Below are 16,866 nucleotides of genomic sequence, written 5' to 3'. Positions count from 1 at the left end.
GTAGGGGAGTGTTGTGGCATATTTAATGCACTTTACAGATGAGACTGAATGCAAAGCATTCAGATACCAGAAAGGACACCACCAACACCAACACCACCTAGAGAGATTGGAAACATGAGAGGGAATAAAATGAGATCAAAGAGAGCTCATGGCTTAGGGGTGGGAGGACTTGTTGGGGGAGGGGGAGGAGCAGAACATCCAAGACAGATAAGTGATGGGAGGGAGCCGCCTGGAAAGCACGAAAAAGACCTAAGAAAGCCAGAGGGAATCTCGAAATAAGATACTGCATCAATTTCAAAAAGGGGTGGGGAGGATGAGAAGGAAAAAAGCCAATGCTATTTTGAGCCAAGTATGCCTCAGTATCAAAAGGTTGGTGATTGGGGCCCTGCCTGGGAGGAGGGGCTAACTTGGCCACAGCTGTGGAATTGGACTAAGTATCTGGTTGCTAACCCAGGCTCCCAGGAAATGTCTTTCCCTATCCAATCTGGCTGTAAGAGAGGCTCCCCAAGAGGATTTGAATAAGGAAGCCATGTAGACTGGCTTTTCACTTCCCCAATCACTCTGGTCTCAAATATAAGATTGGTCTCTCCTCCCTCCCCCTCCTATCACCTCCACCTGAGCAGGCTACCATCATTAACATTAAAAGAAGAGTTCAGCAGGGACCTTAAATGAAGGCTCATTGGGTTCCCACCTTTCCCCAAGGAGGGAAGTAGTGCTGATATAATATTAGCAGCACACACACACACACACACACACACACACATATACTTACATACATATGCACACACCACCACCACCACCACCACCACTACCACCACCATATGAAACCATTTTGTACACTACTACCATATAAGAAATCCCCAGCAAAAATCCTCTCACTACCCACCAGGGCAGATCCTTGTGCTTCTATTTTTCCCAGGAAGATGGCTTGGGGTAGGAGGCGCTTGAATTCCTAGCAAACAACTGTCTCGTTCATTAACATTGTACATCCAGGAGGAAATCCTCCAGTGACATGAACCAACCAAAGAAAAAGCATTCACACCCAAAGAGCTTTCAGGAAACAAGATCCTTCCCTTATCCTTATCAACCACAAGATTCATCTTACACCAACTCACTGAAAGTACCTCTTTGTTTTCCGGGAAGGTTTCACCACATTCTTTCCAGGCTTCTATAGAAAATCCAGTTGCCCCCAAATTCTTCCCTTTCCCTAAATGGTTTCAAAGACATGGACCATCTTCTCCACCCCAACTACCCCTTGTTTAAGGACAGAAGACTTAACAGTGTGTAAATGCCTCTAGAGAAAAAAGAAGAAAGGAAGAATTATATAATTTTTAAGACAAAAAGGCAGAGCCTGCTCTAGCCTTCCCATGGCTTCAGAGATGGTGCCAGCTTAAATTCTGCTACTAACAGAATTTTCTGAGGAGCCCATCAAGATTGTCACAGCCAACTTTCCCCATGAAAGTACTCCGTTGATTCAATATTGTGTGGATGATGGCCTCTTAGCCAGGTCCAAGCCCACCAACATTTCATAGTTACAGTTTGGACTATAATGAGTTATCGATGCCACTTACCATCCCTGCTTGTGTCCTGGCTTTCACAAAAATAATTTTTTCCTCCACCACCAATTCAGAAGATTATAATTAGTAAGCAGAAGACAAATTGGGTCTCAGAATTCTCATTCCCACTGAACAGTGTGACCTTGACAAAAATCATTCTCTCAATGACTCTGTAAATAAGATATGGAAACATCTACTACCAACCACTCTATTGGAAAGGTTTCAGAGGAGACCAGATGATGTCTGCAAAGTGCCATCATTACACTATATTTATGGAAGACTTATCTTCAGGAAGGTTAAATGATTTAAGAAGTTTCACATTTAAAATAAAAACTATTTTTATCCTAGCTTCCCTTTCCTAAGGAGGAATTTTTCAGTGGTAGAGTATACCTTCCATGCAAATGTCACTAGCTGAAGGTCAGTTAGTGACTAAGGATTAGACTGCAACATTTCCAGCTCCTACCCTAGGAGACAATTCACTAGGCTAGTGGAAAGAAAACTTGACATCATACCACCAGGGTTCACATTCTGGATCTGCCATTCACTAACTCTGAACTTGAGCAAGTCACTTACTCTCTGGGCCTCAGTTTCTTTATCTATATTTGAATGAGACAAGATGGTCTCAAAGGTTCCTTCCAACTCTAAATCTATGATCTTTAGAGTTTCCAATTCATCTTCTACCTCTTTTTGATAGGCTATACAAGTTTCATAAGAATAAAACAGATGTTTACTGAGAGAAAAAATAAAGCAAGAATCAAATTAATCCTGGGTCATATACCAAAGCCCAAAATAGTGCATACTTATAAGCTAGAGTAGTACACATATTCCTTGAGAAAATATGTATTGAGTCCTTGAGAATAGCTCTTCAAGACAAAGATTATCCTCGTCCTTTTCTTTCCCCACTTGGATTGGGGGTACCTTGAAGATAATTTCCTCTGATTTTTTTCTGAGTAACTTTAAAAAGCATGGTAAATGTCTTCTGGGTCAGGAGCAGCATGAGTAGCTAGATAGCCTGATAAATTGAGGGTACAGTACTGTTACCTCTCCTACCATGAATCATAGTCCCAAAATGAGTTCCATGAAAAACTTACAGCTGAACGTCCTGGACAGGCCAGAGTCGTTTTCTGCTCTCACAGTCAAAAGGACTTTATCCAGCTTCTGAAATGCAAACTACTTGGCTTGGCCTGAGAAATGAAATTCTCTGTAATTCACTCCAAACTAAAAGTGTACTCTTAGATGCCAACAGCAATAAGTACAGGCACTCCCTATCCCAATGCCACAGCCCTATTTCTTCATACTCACACAGAATAAAAGGTTCTGGTGTTGCCTCTGACTGCTCTAGAAACTCCCTTATATCTGAAGACTATACTATATAGGACAAGGATAGGATTTTTTTTTTGAGCATATGAAGGGCAGTATGGCCTCTGTTTATTTTATGAGATCTTTGAAAGACAAAGCCATTGAAAAGATTCACAATAGTTAACTACCTTGTGAATACATAGGGTGATATAGGGAAAAGAACATTGGCTTTGGCAGCAAAGAATCTGAGTTCAAATCCTGGCTCTGTCACTTCTACCTGACATCGACTCCATTCTAAAAGCTTTAAGATATCACTTATGCTAAGATATATACACATACACTATTATCATTAGTTGAAGCCATATCTGTGTAATATTGGCTTTTGATGACTTCCTTACCACTCAGGGTCCTGTTGCCACAATGAGGTCCCTTTCCTCCTCCTCAATAAGCCTCATTCCTTCCCTGATGCTTACATCCATTTCACAGGGTTAACTTTGTCCCTCACCTCCTGGCTTCTTCCAAGTCTCAGCTAAAATCCCACCTGCAAGAAACTTTTCCTGGCCTTCATTAATGCTAATGCCTTCCCTTTGAGATCACCTTCCATCTTGTTATTCAGTTATGTCTGACTCTTCATGGAGTGGTTTCCATTTTCTTCTCCATCTTTACAGATGAGGAAACTGAGGCAAATAGGGTTAAGTGACTTGCCCAGGGTCATACAGTTATTAAGTAAGTGTCTAAGGCCAGATTTAAACTCAGGAAGAGGACTGTCTTCTTGACTCCAGACCTGGTGCTGTATCCACTGCACCACCTACCTGCCCCTTCTACCTGTATATATCTTGCACATGCATGGTTATTTGCATGTGGTCTCCGCTCCTTGAGGGTAGGGACCATTCTTAACCTTTCTCTGTATCCTGAGAACTTAGCACGGTGCCTGACACATCTTAAGCCAGGCTTAAGATAAATGCTTGTTTACTGACTGACCTTATCTTCTTCCCTTCCTTATCCCTCTCAATACTTTCCCAAGGGCCTCTGAGGTCTCTGTCAAAGCCAACTGCAGCATCCCAAACTCCTACATGTATCTAAAGAGGCCTTATAGCCCCAGTCGGCCTGCTTCTGGAAGCTAAACAAGAGCTTCTGTCAATCACTGGGCAGAGAAAAGGGGCGAAAGAGAGGAGAGAGGTTGGATTGCAGTGGGAGTGTGTGCATGAGAGAGAGTTTTGTTGAAGAAACAAAAAATACTGAAAGGCCTGAGCAAGCAGTATCCTAAAGTCCTATCATTGGTGAAACTGACTTTTTATAAGGGTGGAACAGAGAACAAGGGCATGAATAAATGAACCAATGCTTCCTTGACCATTTACAAAGTGTTTTTCTACCTTAAAACATGTTAAGGAAAATATAAGTGAAATATGTTCAGAAAAAAAAATCCGTACATAGGGATTTTGAGGGTTTTCTTTCTCTGAACCCCATGCACCCTTGGCTACTATTATGAAACAAGCTCAGGGGTATCACCCAGAACACCCACTACAATAGCATTTCATTCCAGGGGTCATTATGAAACAAACATTCATTCAAAAATCAGGTGGGAGGATCTCATTCTGGGTGCATACAACTAATTATTTGAGGATATAGTTTTATCATCAGGGGTAGCCTAATGTTGGCTATTTTTTAAATCCTAAAACATGAAAACAATCATTAAATGTTGATAAAAGAAGGTTTAGTTTCATAGAACACAAAGATTGTCCCAAAAAATGTAAATTTCAGTAAAGTCCCCTAAATTCCTGTGGATATTTCTTTTTAATCTTCTACAAGGAAAGTAGTTTGGGGATATTCTTAATCCTGTATATTCTTAGAAGCTCCAGCTAGAATACTAGATAGTATTAATCATCATTATTTAAATCAGCTTTAAAATTTTTGTCCAAAGTAGGCTCCAGAACACTGTAACAACTAACCCCACTGTCTGGCACAAGGAGTATAAGGTATAATATATATGAGTTCAAGGTATAATATAAATGGGGGCATACTGATTGCTACTCTGATAATATCCAAACCAATAAAAATAAAGCTTAAAAGCTATCTAAAAATGAAAGCAAGTTATGTGATATATACCATTACCCTAACAAAACTAGATTTTGTACTTTAAACAAACAAACAAGCATTTATTAAGTGCCTAATATGTGCCAAGTATTTTGTAAAGTGCTGGGGATACAGTCATTCAGTCAACATTTATTAAGTGTCTATAATGTTACAGGCATTATGCTAAGGAGTAGGGTTATAAAGAAAGGCAAAAAATCTCTGCCTTTAAGGCGCTCACCATCTAATGAAGGGGACAACATACAAACTAACCATCCGGAAGGCACCAACATTAAGAAGAATCAGGAAAAGATTCTTATAGAAGGTAGGACTTTAGCTGGGACTTGAAAGAAACCAGGGAAGCCAGAAGGCAGGATGCAGGAGGAAAGAATTACAAGGATGAAGGAAGCTAGGGACAATGCATGGAGTCAGGATATGGAATTACCTGTGTGAGGAACAGAAAGGAGACTAGTATTTCTGGACTGCAGAGTTATGTGAGGGTGACTAATGTATAAGAAGACTAGAAAGGTAGGGGTGGGCTAGGTTATGAAGGATTTTGAATGCCAAAGAGAGGATTTCCTATTTGAACCTGGAAGGGATCATGGAGAAAGACGAGGTAGGGAGACAAACCAGCAGGCTACTGCAACAATTCAGGTGTGAGGTACTGAAGGCCTCCATCAGGCTGGTGACAGAGTCAGAGGAGAGAACATAATATGTACAAGAGATAATATGAAACTAAAATCGACTAGAGTTAGCAACAAATTAGTTGGGGTGGAGGGGTGGGGATGAGAAAGAGGCGGAGAAGTAGAGGATGACACTTAGGTTGGACAGCAACTGGTAAGTTAGGAAGAGGTGAGGGTTTAGGTGGGAAAAAATTATAAGTTCAATTTTGGGGATTCTAAGTTTAAGATGTCTATAGGACATACAGATCAAGACGTCCAGGTGGAGATGCAAGACTGGAAGAGATCAGCAGAATGGTTAAGGCTGGATAAGTAGATGTGAGAATTAGCATAGAAAATAATCCTTGGGAGTTAATCTTAGGGTGCTCACAGTCTATTTCACTTCCAAATTAAAGTCCATTGTCAATATGCAAGAAATATCTAATCTTTGTTTCTATGATACTAAGCATCACAGGTATATTTGCAAAGAAATGTATATAATGATTATTATATTGAAGAGTCTTCATTAATATAAACCACAAATTAATGAGGAAAGAGCACTTCTAAAAACAAAACAAAAAAGCTAAGAATTACAAAGTTGTGTTGGCTTCTTGGATTTTTCATAATTCCTGTATACCTTTCCCCATCTCACTAGTGAGCTCAGGAGCAAAAGACTGTTCATGTAAATATTCCAGAATCAATCCACAAATATTACCATTGTCTACTATGTGCTTTACTCTATAGGATACATTAAGAAGTAATGTAAAAATCACACAGCTATTGTCTTCAAGAAGCTTAAAAGTTATTTCAGGACACCAGATAGACACATTAAAAAGTTAAACATTTTGATGGGCTCAGACCTGTGATTTCTTCATTGGTGTAGGGAACTCTTGGTGTGGAAACTCTCTCCAATGAAGTGTAGCAACTTATCTGTAATTTATGATCTTAATGATTTGCCTGATGTAACAAGGAGTTAAGTTACATGTTCAAGATCAGAGATATTATGTGTCAGAAGCAGAATTTGAAACTAGGTCTTTCTTGGCATGTAATAAATGTTTTCCATTTATTACTATGCTTCTAATTACTATGATTCTAAATTGCAATTCTTGAAATAGGAAGAATCGCATAATGCATATGATATATATGACATGGTATGATATATGGGAGATGAGAGGAGATAAAAGGAAATGAGATCTATGATAGGATATAATGTAATATGATATGATAAATTATATATGATATGTAAGTAACAGTGACAAAAAGTGCTCTAAGGACTTCAGAGAAGGAAGATATATGGGCTAAAGCAGGCAGAAAAATCTTCACAGAAAAGGTAAGATATGTGTGCTTTATGGCACAAACAACCAAAAAACAAACCTCCATACCAATGGAATATGAATGGAATATATCCATAACCAAAACTTACCAGACAACTATTGAATCAGTTGAAAAGTATAATGATATGCCATACCAATTTTTAAAACAACATAAGCTGTTGAAATTTCAAACCTATGAAATATATACATATATTTTATATATGTATATGAATATATATTTTCAGATTCATATATATGTATAAATATAGAGGCTAAAAACAGGAAAGAATGTAAAGACTCTTAGCCCCAGATTCAAAACATTTCTAAGATTTGTTTCTGTCAAACCTAAACCTCATCCCTACAGCATCTTAATCTGAATTTTCTGGCATAGGCATTGTGAGAATGAATTTTAAAGTTACTGTACGGGGCAGCTAGGTGGCGTAGTGGACAGAGTACTGGCCATGGAGTCAGGCGGACCTAAGTTCAAATCTTGCCTCAGACACTTGATACTTCCTAGCTGTGTAACCCTAGGCAAGTCATTTAGCTCTGATTGTCTCACAAAAAAAAAAAAATTAAAATTAAATAAAAAAGTTACTGTGACAATTTACTTCAATTCTAATCACAAGTGTTCCATATGGGTAACATTAGTACTGGCATTTCAGAGATCTTTCATATATTTACTAATATAATGGTCATCACTTCTGTTATTCTATATTCCAAAGTTTGATGAAAAAATGTTCTCCAAATTTCCTCTATTTCTAAAAGGCAACATGATAAAAACTGCCTTAGAGTCCGGAAGAACTGGGTTCAGATTCTACTTCTGAAACATAACCAGTTGGTTGCCCATATTCGCTATCACTAAACCTCTCAGTGCCCCCAGGAAACTCTCTAAAACCAGAAATCACACAAGAGTTTCATTAAAGGAGGAAGTTTCCATACCAGAAGTTCCCTGTACCAATGAAATCACAAGCCCAGAGCAGGGCCTCTACTTTACAATGATGCACAGCAGCTATCTAAACCAAGGTTTTGTTGATGCGCATGTAAGTACTAGACAGATTTCAAAACAAGAGAAGGCCCACTTATCTATCCCTTCTATTCACATCCCCCACCCCACCCCCAACAAAATAAAGTACTTGTGACATTTCATTTCATTTTTCTGCCCATTTAGAATTTGATGAGTATCCTGCCTGCCTGCATTCTCAATATTTAAAATGACCACAAGTAGAGTTTGATAGACCAAAAAGATAAGTATATACAGTAATCAGTCAAATATTATTTCTTCTCATTGCACACCAACTTTCTGATTAATGAAACACCAACTACTGAACCACGTGTAATACTTCCTGTCTTAGTTTTCCAATCAATAAACATCCAAACTCAGTCTTGCTTTATTTTATGACAGCTGATAGGGATGTCATGCGGTAATAAGGCAAAAGACTCTAAAATTAAAAAAAAAAAGCAAGGAGAAACTTATTTTCCCCTTCTGCAACTTTAAGATAATGTAGAAAAAATTTAAGTAGTAACTTCAAGCAAAAACACATCTTCACCTGCACATCTAATGCTTTGCACCAAAACAAACAGATGTCATGAATCGCCCACAATAGAACAATCCCTTTTCAGTGTATTTAAGTAAAAAGTCTACAAAACTGATTCCATTCCATGTCAACTCCTCAGCAAAAATTTCAATTTTTAATAAAAATTCACAGGTTCCCTAATGAGAATCAAGAATCCAGAAACTCATGATAAGGATGATCCAGGAAAAAGAGAGTCAAGAAACAATACTCCTAAAATATAAGCTTATATTCAGCAGAACGTAAACTCCTTTAGGGCAGACATTGTCCTTTGCTTTTGTCTTTGTAGCCACAAAGCCTAGTAAAGTGTATTACAGATGCTTAATATTGATTTAATTGAATTGCATGTAACATTATATAAAGGCCCCACCTGTGGCCTCTAACATGAGCAAACAACTAATATGCATCCATGGCAATATCATTCATGCATTCACAGGGCCACTTTTGCATTTGAAGGCTAAATTAAAGAGAAATCTCTGAACTCTACCCACTCAGATGAAACCAACTAAACTCCATCTAAATGTGTCACTGAAGTTAGAAAATAGCCACAACTTCAACCTTGCTGCGGACCCATAATAAGAAAATTACACCAGTAAGTTTGGGATGGGCTTAAACAATAAAACCTCATTAAATGGATGAATTTATACTTAGGTACCAGACAGGCAACTAATCTCAGGCAAGTGTTTTTTTAACCCATCTGAGAGATGGTTCATTCCTCAAATGCTTTAGGGAACAGAAAAGAGCTGAGCATAGAGGCAGAATATCTGATCAGCTTTCCCATTATACCTCTGATAGATCTTCTTAGTCTGCCTTATTTCACTTAAATGGCTGTGAATTCCCAGATCAGACATACTATATCCAAATTTAAGTACAAAAATATATTTTTAAAGACAACTGCAAGTTATTTTCACCTTATTCATGTTTTTGATATCCAAGTCTCTGTTCCCCTTCATTAATGTGGGAAACCTAGAGTTGAGAGCATTGAAAGTAACTACTCTTCTGGAGACAACTAGATACTTTCTTATTTTTAAAGATACTAGACAATCTGATTGAAGTTAATAGCATCCAGACCCTCCCCAAAGTGACTTCTGCTACTCTTTTTTTTTTTTTAATGATATTATACACAAGGGATTTGTTTGATTGTTAACTACCCAGAAAATTGCATTTTAGGACTAGACTGCAGAAATGCAAAGTGATAATGAAACACTCCAATGGAGCTAAAGAAGTCCATATTGTGATCAGGGAAAAAAAAAAAGAAGTGAAATTTTGTCCCTCCAAAAACAAATAAGGAAATACACCTTTCTCCTTTGAAGAGACAGTTGAGGTATTATAGGCTCAAAATGCTGCATAGACTGTCAGACATGGTCACTTAGTTGGTTTTGCTGAACTGCTTTTCTGTTACAAAAGAGACTCATGAAGGCTGAGGTACATGTCCAGAAATCAATGAAAGGTATTAGTAATACTATTCTTAAAGAGAGAGAGAGGGAAAAGAAAAAAGGTGGAGAAGAAGCGGGAGAGAGGAAGAAGAAGAAGAAAATGAAGGCTAGGAGAGGTAAGAGGGAGTGATAGAAAAGAGAATGATGGAGGAGAAAGAAGGATTGATGGGGGAGGAAAGAGAGTGATAGGGAAAGAAAAAGGAACTCATGGGGAGGAAAAAGAAGAAGAGAAGAGGGAGGGGAATGAAGAAAGAGAAAAGGAGCAACAATGCCAAGAATGTGCACTGATCATTTATATTTGCAGCCAAGAGAACCAGGAAGAGGAATGTAAGAAGATGATATCAGAATGTCATAAGTGGACAAGATGGTTCTGCAAGGGAACATTCCTGTACACTTTGGGTTTTAAAATAGTTCATGAGTTGTAAGACTAGGAATCCCCTGGTGAATGGTATGTAGCTGAGACTGGCTGACACTGGAAAGTACCTCAGGTATTCTGCCTAAGGACTAAGAAATAAGAACAGAAAAAGGGAGAAAGGTAACAACATTTTATAAATATTTACACAACAATAATCACTAAATACTTACTCGAGCCAGTTCATTAGTTCAACAAACATTTAAGCCCCTACTATGTGCAAAGCACCATGCTAGGAATAAGGAATGATATGTAGTTTCAACAGCATACAGCCTAGCAAAGGGTAAGATGCAAATACATAAAACTATAATAAAACTATTATATGGTAAGTGTCTTAGGGAGGTACAAAATAATGTTATGAGAGATCCAGATGGAAAAGTCATTAACTAGAGGAATTCAAAAGAGTCTTCCTGAAAAGTGGTATTTGAGTTGAGACCTAGAAAATAGGTGGGAATTCAACAGAAAAAAAAAGGGGCTGAAGGACATTTCAGTCACATGAGAGTGCAGAGTGTGTTCAGAGTAGGGAAGCAGAGAATTCCTGTTTGGCTGTAGCATAGAGTATATAGAAAAGATTAAATAAGGCTGGAAATTGTGGAGGACCAATCACAGGAAAGTGAACTTTATATACCAAGCAATAAGGATCCATGAAAGATTTTCATCAGAGAAGTGACATGGACAGATATATGCATTAAAAAAAAAAGATTATTCTGGCAGCCGCATAGCAAATGAATCATTAAGCACCTATTATGTTCCTCAATAGTAGATGCTTAATGAATGCCTATTGAATTAAGTTCCGTAAGATGGTTGGACTAGAGAATTAAGAAGTGCTAAGGGGTCGAGGTGGAAAAAGTTTAAGAAAGCCTGGACTAGATGACCTCTGAGATGACTTCCACCTCTAGAGCTATTATCCTATTATTGGAAGGGGAAAGAATGGAATAGGTTGCAATAATTCAGTTAGATAGTAATGAAGACCTATAATAAAGTGGTAGTAATGGTAATAGAAAGGCTACAATGTAAGAAAGAAAACTACTTTCATGACAGATTACCCCTGACTTGGTAATTGATTATCTATGAAAAGTGAGGGAGAAAATTTTGAATGTGGGAGGCCAGGTAATTGGTGGTAACATCCATAGAGATGGTGTGGTCAGGAGGAGGAACGGGGGAAAGATAAATAAGCTCAGTTTAGGACAAGCTTAGTTTTAGGTGCTGGGGAGATAGCCATATAGAAATATCTTGCAAACAGTAGGAGACGGGGGTCTGGAGCTTAGAAGAGAGGTTCATGACTATATATATAAATAGATTTAAGAGTCAACAGCATAGAGCTAGTAGTTGAAACTTTTGGGGTGAATTAGTTCACCATGGGAGTATAGAGAGGGATGAGAATAGGACAGAAGACAGGTCCCTGAGGAACATCTGCATTAAGATACAGACAGATCATAAAGAGCCAACAAAGACGACAAAAGAGCAGAGAGGACAAAAACCAAGAGAATGTGGTAAAGGAGAAGAGAGTTTCTAATAGGAAAGGGGCGGGGGCTAAACAATGTCAAAAGCTGCAAAGCGGTGAGTGAATGAAAGGAAGAACCAGAAAAAGTCCAATGGAGAAAAAAGCATTGCATAATTGTTTTTGATTGATTGGGAAGCAAAAGTTCTGAGTTCAAATTCTAGCTCTGCTTACTTATTTACCTATGTAACCTTGACAAATGACAACCTCCCTGGACCTTGGTTTCCTCATTTTTTTAAATGAAAAGAATTGGATTATATGACCTCCACGGTCCCCTATCAAATCAAATCTCATGATCCTGTGATTTAGCAATTAGGAAGTCACTGATGAGCTCTTTCAATGAGCGATAGAGGCAGAAGCCAGTTTGCAAGAGGCTGGAGAAAGAATAAATGGTAAAGAAATGAAGAAACCTAAGATAGAAAATTTTTTTAATTAAGTTTAGCGTGAAGAGAGATGGGCGATGATATACTGGAAGGGTTAATGGAAGGATATTTTCGTATTGGTTATGGCTGAGAGTGTTTGTTAACAGAGGTAAAGGGGCCAATAGGAAACAAGATGGAAAGAGATCAAGTACACAGGAAGAGAAATTATTCTAAATAAGGAGTAAAGTTTACATATCCTGTTAATAGAGGGAAGGAGCAAAAATGTAAAAAGAAGCTGAGAAGCTTTGAGTCTGATAGCAGACCTTCCCAAATGCTTCCCCTCCCTTGACCCTAGCATTCCCATTTGGAGAATGCCTCATTCCTCTAGTGTGACAGCTGTCACAGGAAAGAACCATCTTTGTCATATGGCCAAGAGGTTTTAGGTTCCAATTCTGACACCCAGAACTCATGCCCCTTAATTTTTCTGCCTCAATTTCCCTGTCTTTAAAGGCTAGGGGACATCATTCAGCTTCTGAACAGTGGAGAAGTCAGGAAAGTATTTTAAGACAAAATACAATTTTCTGATTATTTTCAGTGTGTGATTACTGATGTTTTCTCTGCCCTTATGTACGTGCACCTCACTGTCTTTCCTCAGAGAATCTAATTTCCCATCACAGTTACTCCTGGTGCTTTCAAATAAATTTGAAAATTATGGACCATAAATTTGAGGCTACAGGAAAATGATAGTAGAAATTATATGTATATATATAGAGAAATATATATGTATACACACACATATATGTATATTATATATGTATCTTGGATCACTTTTAGACTCTCTGAATTTTGGGTCTTAGGCCATAGAAAGCACCAACTACAGTTACGATTTGGGGGTGGGAGGTTAGTGGAGTTCTGTGTAGAACATACACACACCCCCAAAACACAACCACTTCAAAAGTAGTTTAGTGGTTAAGTTTGGGTTAAGACAGGCATACCAAAGACCTAATACATCTTTCAGTTTTGTACACTACTCTTTCACAGACAAACACCCCCCCCATGCTATGCCTCATCTGATTTGAAACACCTCAAGAGAACACTACACACTAATTACAACTATGTAAAAATGCATATAAATTATCAAAAATTGGAAGGAAATTTAGAAAGATATTAAGTTCAGAGCTGAATAATCATTATGTGTCCCTCCTACCTCCATGAAACTGATTTAACTTCTTAATCTTAAAAAGATTCATGGTGTTCATTATGGCAAAAGTAGAAGACGTACCCTCTCTCTTCTTACCAGGCAGAAAAGAAACCTCAGTATTTTGGCCTGGCAAAGTTTCAGGAAGCAATCATGGAGGCAGGAAAGATATGGGCTAGAATTATATACCAGCCGTGAATAGTCAGAAGCACAGTCACATAAATTATCAACTAAAGGCTGTCCTAATTTCAAAAAAAAAAAAAGATATTTTAAGGTCTCTAAAGAAAAATCTACCTGAGACTTTGGACTAGATGACCTCTAGGATCCCATCCAACTCTTGAAAAGGACAAACAACAACAAAATTCTAAGCATTTTCCACAGCCTTCCTATCCCTTTGTTCAAGTGCACTATCAAGCCTTCCTAGCTATTTCCAGGTTTTCCCCTCCCCCCAAAAAATCTATGTTGTAACTGCTGCCTGCAACGGTATAGGTGTGTCCTTGAAGCATCAACCCTCTCTTTAATTGACTGAGGCTTAAAATTTCTTAGCAAGTTATCAGAATCGCCCTTAGCAGCCAGCCAATGCTTTTCAGCCTATACTGACCAGGATACAGAATTTGAATCAGGGGCCTAGAAATGGAAAATTCTGAAACCAAGGGCCCATCCTATAGCCAAGTTTCCAATTACCTGAAACATGTACAAAAAACTATAAATATCTCAACCCTTGAACTTCACCTACAACCTAAGTAAACTGGCCTGCTTCCGTTTTTTTGTTTGTTTGTTTGTTTGTTTGTTTTTTGCTGAAATCATCATGGCACTATAGAATTTAGATCTAGAAGGGGCCTTAGAGGTCATCCAGATCACACCCCCTCCCCATTTTACACGTGAGAAAACTGAAGCCCAGAAAAGTGAAATTATGTGCCCAAGGTCACACAGGTAGTGTCAGACCTGGCATCTAGGCTTCTTGATTCCAGCTTTATTAAGCTTTTGGCTATGCCGCAATGTCTCTGTACTAGTAAAGAAATGGTGGTCTTTGGATTGAAAGTTTCTTGACCAAGGCAAAGCAGAAAACAGCACAGGTCTGGAAGACAGATCACCTAGGTTCAAGGAGCCCCTTAATAACATGTGACCTAACCTCTCAAAGTCCTGATTTCCTCACGTGTAAAATGGGGACGATTATACTTATCTCACAAGTTGTTGTGAAGATAATATATATGGTATGTAAAATAGCAAAGGAATATATAAATGCATGCTATCATTGCTATTATCACATCTATGAAGGATCCCTAAATACGGCCAAGAAATACCTCTGAAGCCCAGAGGTGTCTGGTGGAGAATTAAGAAATCACACCAGAGAAATCTCGATTTGTAGCCAATTACTTAGCTTTTGTCAGTTAGATGCCATCCAGGGCACATTCCTTAGAAAGCAAAGAATAAAACCCTGACTCTCGAAAAGAACTGCTACAGCTCTGGGCTGACTGACAGCCTCCCTATCTCCTCACTTAAGCTTTAATGAGAGTTCTCAGTATGCAAATATTGTCACCTCTCCCCCCCCCCCCATAATGTCTGGAACATCTAAAATTTAAATTTTCAGAAACAGTGGCTCCTTTTCATCTGGCTTCAGCAACAGTTAAGTGCATTATTATTAACTCCCAGCACTTCTAATTGTTCACTCCAAACAGAGGCTTCGTTATTAATAGGCTATAAATCAAGGCCCTACCTGAAACTCGTTGTCACGGAAACTGTAACTTTAACCCTCCTCCACTCTGCTCCCCCCACCACCCACAAACCCCAAGATCCTGGGAGCTCTGCACTGTTCGGACCTAAGTTCTCATTATTTTTCCGACTTTCTGCTATTTGTCTGGGTCAAGTCCTGGTCGGAGAGATGCAAATCCCAAGCATCTCCGAAGAGGTGTGTATTGTTTTAGGAAGAGTCGGGAGCTGGAAGGGCTAGGGAGAACCAGTTGGTCAGGAGCCTTTTCTCTCTCCCGCTGCAGCTAGCCATGCACAGAGTATGATGCCCCCCAGGGCCTGCCACCCTATCACACTGTTCTGTCTTTACTGGGCGTACTACGGTCCGGGAAGCGGGAATACTAAGTTACACAGAAGCGGAGCTAATTGGCCCCAAGAGGATGAAAGCGGGCCGGGGGCAGGCAAGGAAGGGATGGCAGAAGGGACCGTGGGGGTAGCTAAGAGGTCGTGAGTACGCAAAACACAACCCCGCCCCGGCTCCGGAGGTTGCGTTGGACCCGCACCCAGACTGTGCCTTCCCCAGCCCCTCCCGCCCAGGGCTGTGAGACTCCAGGATCGGCGTCTCCAAAGCGCCTAGCTTGCTGGGAGCCTCAGAAACCCGTACCTCTCCCTGCTCCCCAGTCTACTCTATGGAGCCTCTTCCCCTGCCGCCCACGAGCCCCAGGCTCCGTCCCCCCCTCCCCACTCCTTCCTTCAGGTCCCCAACGTTCCCGTCACGCGCCCCCATCGGGCCACAGCCCCGCGCGTTCCTTCCTCGCTCAATGGACTCCTCCTCCCGGGCTTCTAGTTCGTCCCTCCCAGTACTCCTCACCTGCACTTGGGCTGAAACTGCAGCCACCTAGAGCCCGGAGCAATAGCGGGGCAACTGGGGCGCAGAGGGAGGAGGGCAGCGCTGGGCTCCTGGCACAGCGGCCGCCGGGCGCCTGGTGCTGCCGAGCCACAGACCCGCCCAGAGATATAAATAACATTATCTGAGGAGGGACATTCCTGCCGGGGGACATCGCTGCTGCCGGGACCAGATAGTCCCGCGGCGGGGGCGGAGGAGGCGGGGCCACAGGCTCCCGCAGCGCCAGGCCCGGCCCCAGCCTACCCCCACACCCGCCAATCACCCTCCGGAGGCCCCTGGGAGCACCTGCCTGGCCACAGTTTGGCCTCCCTCTTCCTCCCTCCCTCCGTGATGCTAGGCCCTCCTTTAAGCCACCGACCCCTCCTCGCCTCTGGCCTCCAGCATTGCATTTGAGTTGGGAGCGGGTAGAGCCTGAGAGAACCACAGCGCTCGCATCCTTTCCACACATCCACCAACTGCGCGCCAGCAGTTCCCAAGAAGAGCCCCCTGCGGCGGGGAAAGATTGGGCTCCCTTGTTTGGGGCCTAATTCTTGCAAATGGAACTACAAGCCCTGCCTAGACAGGGATACTTATGCAACCTTTCCTTCCCTTACTTCATAATCCAGTTGCATTTAAAAGAAAGGTGACTTCTCTGTTCACTCAAACTAGACACTTGCTCTCTGACAGTTCTCGTCTCAGCACGGTAGCTGAGTAGGGATACCCTGGGATTGGCCGCTTCTAATGTGGTACGTTATTTTTTGTTTTCCAAACCTCTGGTGCTGATTTCTCTGGGGCAGTAGAATCGTGGCGTTAAGGAAGTACCTGGAGTCATTGACCCAGAGGCAATCTAGCTATCCTTCGTCCTTCCCTAGCTCAGAGGGGGAAAAGGCTCAGTGTTACTGTCTATGCAAACC

General features: G+C 40.6%; 1 protein-coding gene across 1 annotated transcript in view; it reads right to left on the bottom strand.

Moving 5' to 3' along the window:
* Positions 1 to 16,009, bottom strand: part of SPTB (spectrin beta, erythrocytic) — a 160,237-nt gene extending 144,228 nt beyond the window's left edge. Inside the window, exon 1 of the mRNA XM_027843761.1 lies at positions 15,938 to 16,009. The gene's annotated coding sequence lies outside the window, so the exon portion shown is untranslated. The remainder of the gene's footprint in view (positions 1 to 15,937) is intronic.
* Positions 16,010 to 16,866: the final 857 nt, after the last annotated feature.

This window comes from Vombatus ursinus, unplaced genomic scaffold (genome assembly GCF_900497805.2).
Source record: "Vombatus ursinus unplaced genomic scaffold, bare-nosed wombat genome assembly UNPS02014926.1, whole genome shotgun sequence".
Classification (NCBI taxonomy): domain Eukaryota; kingdom Metazoa; phylum Chordata; class Mammalia; order Diprotodontia; family Vombatidae; genus Vombatus; species Vombatus ursinus.
This window is presented reverse-complemented; position numbering and strand designations above follow the sequence as displayed.